This window comes from Idiotropiscis lumnitzeri, chromosome 22, assembly GCF_059441095.1.
Source record: "Idiotropiscis lumnitzeri isolate Australia: NSW breed Sydney's pygmy pipehorse chromosome 22, RoL_Ilum_1.0, whole genome shotgun sequence".
Classification (NCBI taxonomy): domain Eukaryota; kingdom Metazoa; phylum Chordata; class Actinopteri; order Syngnathiformes; family Syngnathidae; genus Idiotropiscis; species Idiotropiscis lumnitzeri.
In genome coordinates, this window is record NC_142412.1 from 3,796,629 (window position 1) to 3,804,547 (window position 7,919).

The 7,919-nt window shown below is 43.3% G+C and overlaps 1 pseudogene; it reads right to left on the reverse strand.

Moving 5' to 3' along the window:
• Window positions 1–560: 560 nt before the first annotated feature.
• Window positions 561–712, reverse strand: LOC148316149 (5.8S ribosomal RNA; annotated as a pseudogene).
• Window positions 713–7,919: the final 7,207 nt, after the last annotated feature.

The following is a 7,919-nucleotide window of genomic DNA, read 5'->3' on the forward strand; positions in this document are numbered from 1 at the left end:
CTTCAGGTACAGCACGTCACGCTGCCATTACCCTCTAAACTTAAATACATACCCTGACGACTATATGCAGGCTGCTTAACATGGAGTGGTGTTATCAACCCGAAACACACACTAAGACACCAAAAGGAGCACAGAGTAGGACTGAATGCCTCTCATAGCAAATGTGTACAGCGCGAGCTGAAAATGCATTTACAGCACTAAAAAACCAAACTTTTATAACATGGAGTGTTAGTTAACGTTATTTATCTATTTTTTTTTTTTTTCAGTGAAAATCGCATCCGCTATGATCACTACCTGGTCCCCTTCACGCTGTACGAGCTGGCCCTCCTCTACCGACAGCAGGGTGACGACGGAGTGGCCCAACTTGTGTCCGGGAGAAGGCCGACCTGAACGCAGCGCCTTAGACCGTTCTGCCATCCTGGCAACTGGTAATGCTCTCTTGACTGTGTTTGCTTTGTTCTTGCTTGGTACTTTCAATGGGCTCTGTCTGAGGCAACTCAAAAATGAAACTATATGATGGCGTTTCCACTGACTCGTCACTTTTCACAGCTATCTGGAAAAGACAAAAATAACAAGCGACGACTCGGGGACCCGGGGCCGCAAGGTGCGTTCGAAGTGTCAATGATCAATGTGTCCTGCAATTCACATTAGTTCTCGCAGCTAGCTGCGTCCTTCATCGACGCACGAGCCGAGAAGCCCATTCGTGTGTGAAGTATTTCGAAAATATTTCTTCACCAAAAAAATGTTCACCCCCCCCCCAATTTATTTTCCCTTTGCGGAATCTGGGCTGATCAAGATTCACTTGCTGCATCGAATTTTTGTGTAATCCTGCTAACGATCACAAATCGCTAGCTCGCTAGATACCGATGGCGCTAACTAGCTCGCTAAATAGTCAACGTAGTTATTCCAGTACACAATGTGCAGCACATTGAATGTCATAATTTTGTGATATGCCCCCATGGTCCGGTCCAAGTTGGGCCGGGTGAGGTTTCCCGTGTTGGATGTGATTAATGTTAGTGCACTACGTATAAAATATTGATAAATTTGCTCGGCCTGATGTGTGTGTAAAGTTTCACGACATAAAAACCATGAACAGAGACAAGGGAGCCTGAGAAACGGCTACCACATCCAAGGAAGGCAGCAGGCGCGCAAATTACCCACTCCCGACACGGGGAGGTAGTGACGAACATTTTAAAGCAGGATGCCTTTCTACACTATATAAAGGTGGAAATGTACATTGGAAACGTTTGGACAGAATGTAGACTAGAATTAAGCATTTTGTCGCCAAGTGTGAGCACCCGGCACACCTGATAAGTTGATTAAAAGTACACTAAACTTATGCATGCTGGAAACACGGGCGGTGCCAAGCGGCCCCTAAGTTTGTCGTTTTAAATACACAACATGTAATTCTCTTTGTTTTATGTTTCGTTTGACAGTAAATTAGCACACAAATGAAAAGACAATACGATGCAGAGGGGGGGGCGCATGTGACCACAGGTGCTTGCGATTTGCGCGGGACAATCAAATTAATGACTGCCCAGGCTTCAGGATATCTTTTTACACTATATAAAGGTGGAAATTTACATTGGAAACGTTTGGTTTAGCTGTTATAAAAGTTTGGTTTTTTAGTGCTGAAAATGCATTTTCAGCTCGCACTGTACACATTTGCTATGTGAGGCATTATCTCATAAGGGAAATACTGGACAATCAAATTAATGACTTCCCAGGCTTCAGGATGCCTTTTTACACTCTATAAATGTGGAAATTTACATTGGAAACGTTTGGTTTAGCTGTTAATGAAGTTTCGTTTTTTTAGTGCTGAAAATTCATTGTCTGCTGGCGCTGTACACTTTTTCTAAGTGTTGCAATATCTCATGAAGGAAATACTGGACAATCAAATTAATGACTTTCCAGGCTTCAGGATGCCTTTCTACACTATATAAAGGTGGAAATTTACATTGGAAACGTTTGGTTTAGCTGTTCAAAATATGGGAGTAATATGAAATTGTGAGGTGTTTGCGGCGGCCTTCTCCTCTGTCATGTCTGTGATGGTGATCTTTTTGGTCATATGTCATCGTGTTAGCCTGGGCCATCTTCGGTAGTATCAGACACCACAATTTTCGAAAAAGGATGAATTTCGTATTGTGACATCCTCATGGCCGACCCCGAGTTTGACCCCATATGTGCCTTATTCTACTGTCTGAATTCTGATGCTCGAGAATTTGGATAATTTAAAATGAAAAAAATGCAACTAAACGATTGTCCAAATGACTTGGACAAAATAATATTGGACAATCAAATTAATGGCTGCCCAGGCTTCCGAACGCCTTGAGAGCATCATCAGTGGTGCTGCCCTCATGAGCGCGGCTCACAGCCCGAATGAATGATTGTGCGCGCGGGCACGAGCGGAGCGCGAGGCTGTCAGTTATGAATGAATAAATGGGAAGTACAGCGGCTCTTGACCTCCAGCAATGCCCTCAGTGAATATTTCATGACCTGTGCTCATTTTTGCCAAGTGAATATGCGAGTCGAGGAGACAGCTTGGGATATTTGAATATTTACACAGAGGAAACTTTCTTCTTCTCATTCTGGAGCGTCTTGTCAGCTTCCTGCGTGCGCGAGCTTTTTGCCACAGTGCACTTAAAAAAAAAAAAAAAAAAAGAAGTCAGACAGTGATTTTTCTGGCCTGAAACAGCTGAGAGTAGCTACTGCTGTGTTCAGAATAATAGCGTCGAATAATATGTGAGTAAAGCTCTCTCGCTCGCTCTTTGCTCTCTCTCTTTCTGTAGCCTCACAAGGAAAGTAATTGTCTGACAAGTGCTTATCTCTATGCACTCCCCTTTCTTTTCATGTTGGAATCAGTTGTGACGGGTCTGCTACCATCTTCTGGTATATTTACCTGTTTGTACCATGCGTCAGGGAAAATCAGGACACTGATACTACCAACGAGCGGATAAACAAATTTGGAAAAAACACGATTCTATCTGTTGCTTCTTCAAGTCTTTTTGGTGCACTGCTGTTAATACAGCGCCCCATAGTGGCAAAACGCCGCAACTGCAGTAAAAATATGTAGCCGCTGCAGAGGCACATCTCATTTTGAACCGATTGCTTCAAATGGTTCAGTGTTTCATAAAAGCATCAAAACAAATCAACCTAACCTTCGTATCTCCACTCGCCATAGTCTAAAAACAGTCGGGGCACGGCGGGTCGCGGAGGCGACTCTGGACGCTGGTCGGGCCCTTCTCGCGGATCATTTCAGCTGCGGCGCCCGTCGGGGCTTGTTGCCTTGGAGGGACGTCTGATCCCCGGCTACAGAAACTAGCTCTTGGGACATGGAATGTCACCTCTCTGGCTGGGAAGGAGCCTGAGCTGGTGTGCGAGGCAGGGAAATTCCCAGGTGGAGACTGCGACCTGAACGCAACGCCTTAGACCGCTCCGCCAAACGCAAGTGACAATCTCACACGTGTTCGGAGCTTCCATTCGGTTAAACTTAGGGGCCGAGTGTGCGTCTAATTTCCCACTCGACAGCCCTAAGAAGAAAATATTTCTTGAAAATCCTCCACCCATTAAGAGATCCATTAGTTTTACCTTCATTCAAATGGCCATCCCGATAAAATATTTTGGCTAAGTTAGTTTGCAGCACTCGATGCGGGACTTGAAGTGGCCGACAAAACTGCAGACGTCACCACACACAAAATGTGTCATTTTAGGTTTTGATCAGCAATCACTGACCACTGCAAAAGGGAAAACCCATTTTATATGTTCTGTGTCTTAAATCAACTGTGTCCTAGTGTGCAAAAACACTTGCATACAATAGCAATTGAAAATAAAATTAATTGAAAACTTTCCAGTGTCCTACATCCTAATATTTCAATAAGATTGCCACAGAGTACAATCGGACTTTTCCGTGCGGGTCCTATTGGTCGTGTAACTGCAAAAAACAAAACAAAAAAACAGCCATTCATTATGTGCATTATCTGAACTGCTTCGACCTTGTGAGGGTCGCGGGCGTGCCTCGGCGATCCCGCAAGCCCAATTCGGCCGAGATCAATGTCTTGAGTCTTTTCTAGCCAACGTTTGGTTTAGCTGTTATAAAAGTTTGGTTTTTTAGCGGCGCCAGTAATTCATTCTTCTCTTGAAGGCTTGAGAAAAAGCTCTACTTGTCTGTGAGAAATGTATGTTGTAGTGCAAGACATGACACGCTTGTGTAAAACAAGCTTTCATTGAAAAAAAAAAAATGTATGGGTTCATTCACGGCTCAAACACCTGTCGTGAATTTTGGCATTGCATTAGCCAGTATGTATTAGGACTGAAAGTACAAATGTCCGCTGTAGTCATGCCAGTGGATTCCATTGTCACTGTACTTTAGAGTGTATGAGGCCAGGAACAAACTCCGGATTATTCCATATTGGCGTGTAATTGGGGCATAGTTTGCATTGTAAGCGTAAGCAGCCGTCGCAGCTCGGGCCTCACAGCCGGCGTTTAATGTTAAAAAAAGAGTAAAGTCTGCAACACTTGACAGTTTGCTTGTTACAAACTTTAAACAGCTGTGCCTAAAATGAATTTTGTTCCACGCTAAAGCCCGTGGAATGTACTCAAAGTGGCAGGCCGGTGAAGCCCCCTGTGAGGTTTTCGTTCTGAGCGTTTTTGGACGACGGCACTTATTGTTCCTGCAGGGATGTAAGTCGGGCAACACGACGTCCAGTCAAACTTAAAAACTTACGGGGAGAGAGAGAGTGAAATTCATTTTATAAACTTTTATAACAGCTAAACCAAACGTTTCCAATGTAAATTTCCACCTTTATATAGTGTAGAAAGGCATCCTGAAGCCTGATGGGACAACAAGAGACCCCATTGTGTGTACAGTACAACTTTGATGCAGAATTACAAATGTGGAATGAGATGTAAAAGAATATTTCCAATTGTTTATATTTACAGGTTGTGCATCAGGAAGCAGTGGCAACATGACTCAGATGATCTTCTGCTATTCATAAAGCATTGTCAGCGTTTTACAATCCTCTGGTGCGAGCTGAAAATGCATTTATCACGAGCGGGGTTCAGAGGGTTACCCTGCGCCTCTCATTGTTCACAGTCAGCTATTATCCATGACAGTCGTGGGTTCGAATCCCGCGACACCACTGCGCAGGAGCTCTGGTACGGTCCGAACCGCGCGAAACGTCATGACAATTATCCCCCCACCCAATAAAAGAAGCTGATTAATTGATGTATTTTACTTATTTACTGACCCTCAAGCTGGCCTTCGAGGTATAAAAGCACGTTTACCGTAGAATCTGCTTTGATGCGTGTACAAAAACTACACTTTGTAGGATTTCGAGGTTTGGACCAAAAATATACTGACGGACCACACGGGCATCTCGGCCTTGTCCACCAAGTGAGGATATTCAGGCCCTGAAGACGGCTGCCAACTTATTTAAAACATGTTTGTGGCGGTTTCATCGTCATGTAGTTTATGGTATTTCCACCTTTATATAGTGTAAAAAGACATCCTGAAGCCTGGGCAGTCATTACTGATACGAGCGATGCGGGTCGACCGACACGGGGCCAAACGTGGAAAACTCTATCCAGTGCAAATGAATCACTGTTTGGTGTTGCAATATCTCATGAAGGAAATACTGGACAATCAAATTAATGACTTTCCAGGCTTCAGGATGCCTTTCTACACTATATAAAGGTGGTTGCACTCTTTTGGGGCAAGCAGTAAAAAGAGACTTGGTGGTGTGCACACTGCATTGTCGGGCCCCAATAATAATTTCTACACAAAGTCCATTAGAGATTGGCTGAAAAATGTGCTGCTGAACGCTTTCAAAACATGTTTGTTGTTTTGGCAACCCTTGTGAGGACCCTTGACCACATAACAATAGGAAATGTCTTGCTGCCAGACCCTGTAGACAAGCTGAACATCAGACAACAAAAAAATCTAATTGAGCTACTTTGAAATATTTATAATGGTCACTAATGCTGATTATTCCACAGGACAGCTTCCGTGTGGGGCACCTCGGTTAGACCCACACATGTACTAGTGCGTAATTATTCAATACCCACAAGGGGAAGGGAGAGGGTAACCATCCTTATCGTCCAGAGCCCAAAGCAAGGAGACCCTTTTTTTTGTCAGGGTTTGTTAAATTTTGCTACATTGGCAAACACTCAAACCTTTGCTGTCCAGTGAGATTCAGGCTTCACATTCAACCACCATAACTGTGTTCAAGAATGCAACTAAATAAGTACATTTACAATTCATTTAAAAACCTAAATTGATTGAAGCCTCCTGTTATGAAACATACCCCAAAAGCTCATCGCCACAGTGAAAGGTGAAAGGCCAGCGCCGGGATTCAAACCGCCGACCTCAGCACTGCGAGGCAGACTTTCGTTTATGTGCATCACCATAAATAAGACGTTCCTCTTGTTATTTGCCATGTGATAGCGCGGTTACAAACGGCAGCTAAAATGCGGGTTTGACTCCGTGTATGTGGACTCATTTACATAATCGTGTCTATTTTGGGTTGTAGCGTCACTCCCACTCACTTCCTTGCCACCTTTCATTTCACAGGGCGATAATCACACTGCTCCTCCTCAATCTGAGATTTGACCTCCAGACGGACCCTCCTCTCCAGTACCCCTGAATAAACCTTACCAGGGAGGCTGAGGAGTGTAATTCCTCTGTAATTTGATGACCTCAGATGTCTGAGGTCATGAGAGGGATTAAATTGCAGGAGGACTTAAAGTGTTTCATTTAGCAAGTGACCTCATTTCTCAACTCATTGAACTTCTTTTCAGTGTTTTTTTTTTTTTTTACATTTTCCTCATACACTCAAAAAGGGAAGCGTGAATCTTTGCTGGATCAGGTTCTGCCAGTCGCGATCAGGGTCAAAGTGTCATTCATGCAACAATTTCTCCCTTCACCACATTTCCAATTCTTCGGGCATAGTCAATCATATTTCATAAATATGTAGTTAAAACATATTCAACTCATTCACTGCCATTGATGAAAAAAAAAATGAAAGCTGCTAAATATATACACACACAAACTTGAAATATGGTAGGTGATTACCATGAGTAGACATGACCCCCCAAAAAGCAACTTATTTGTGTAATGTACTGTAGTTTTTGCTGGCAATGCACTGATAATTTACATTATTTGTACCCGTGCTAACCGTGAGAAGTCATCACCAAGATGAGCATTTACCTTGGAAACGAGGTGTAGAGGGTGAACAACTCTGACATTTTCGAGTAACAAACAGATTGGCACAGCCACTTCTGGAGCTCGCCTTGTTATATTTCAGCTGTCTACGTCAAGGGTGGCAAAGCCACCAACTGGTTAAAACAAATACAAATTATTTTCGTTGATGTTTTTCTCCGGGCAGGTTCCCCTTTTACTCATTGGGCTGTTCAGTGCATGTTAGCACACCCTGCTGGACAAAGTCTGAGTCATCTATGCTTCTAATTGACCGTGAATTATACATTATGTGACTATGGTGTTTGGGTGATGGTGTAGGAGAAAGCTGGACAAAAGGGCAGCTGTCCACAATGTTGTAGTCAGTCTTATCATTTATGTTATTGCAAGCAACATGTTTGATGTCAGTACATCCAAAATACTCCACAGAACACCTTTATACTTTCATCGGTTGACGTGGGCCAGAGTCGTAGAGCATTTGAAACATGCGAGGATAGGTTGCCGTTTTAAAAAAACACAATTGACATACCACGCAATATTATGATGTTTGCCTCACATTTTTATTTCAAAATGTATTATTTTTAGCATCCTACATCAGACCTCACCCGATCTCTGAACATTTGTGTAGATTTGTTTTTTGCTGCACTCCGCTTGCTACGGACTTTTTCATTTTTCCATTTTATCTCCAACTGTTCCTGACACCTCCTGCCTTAACTACTTGGTCAGC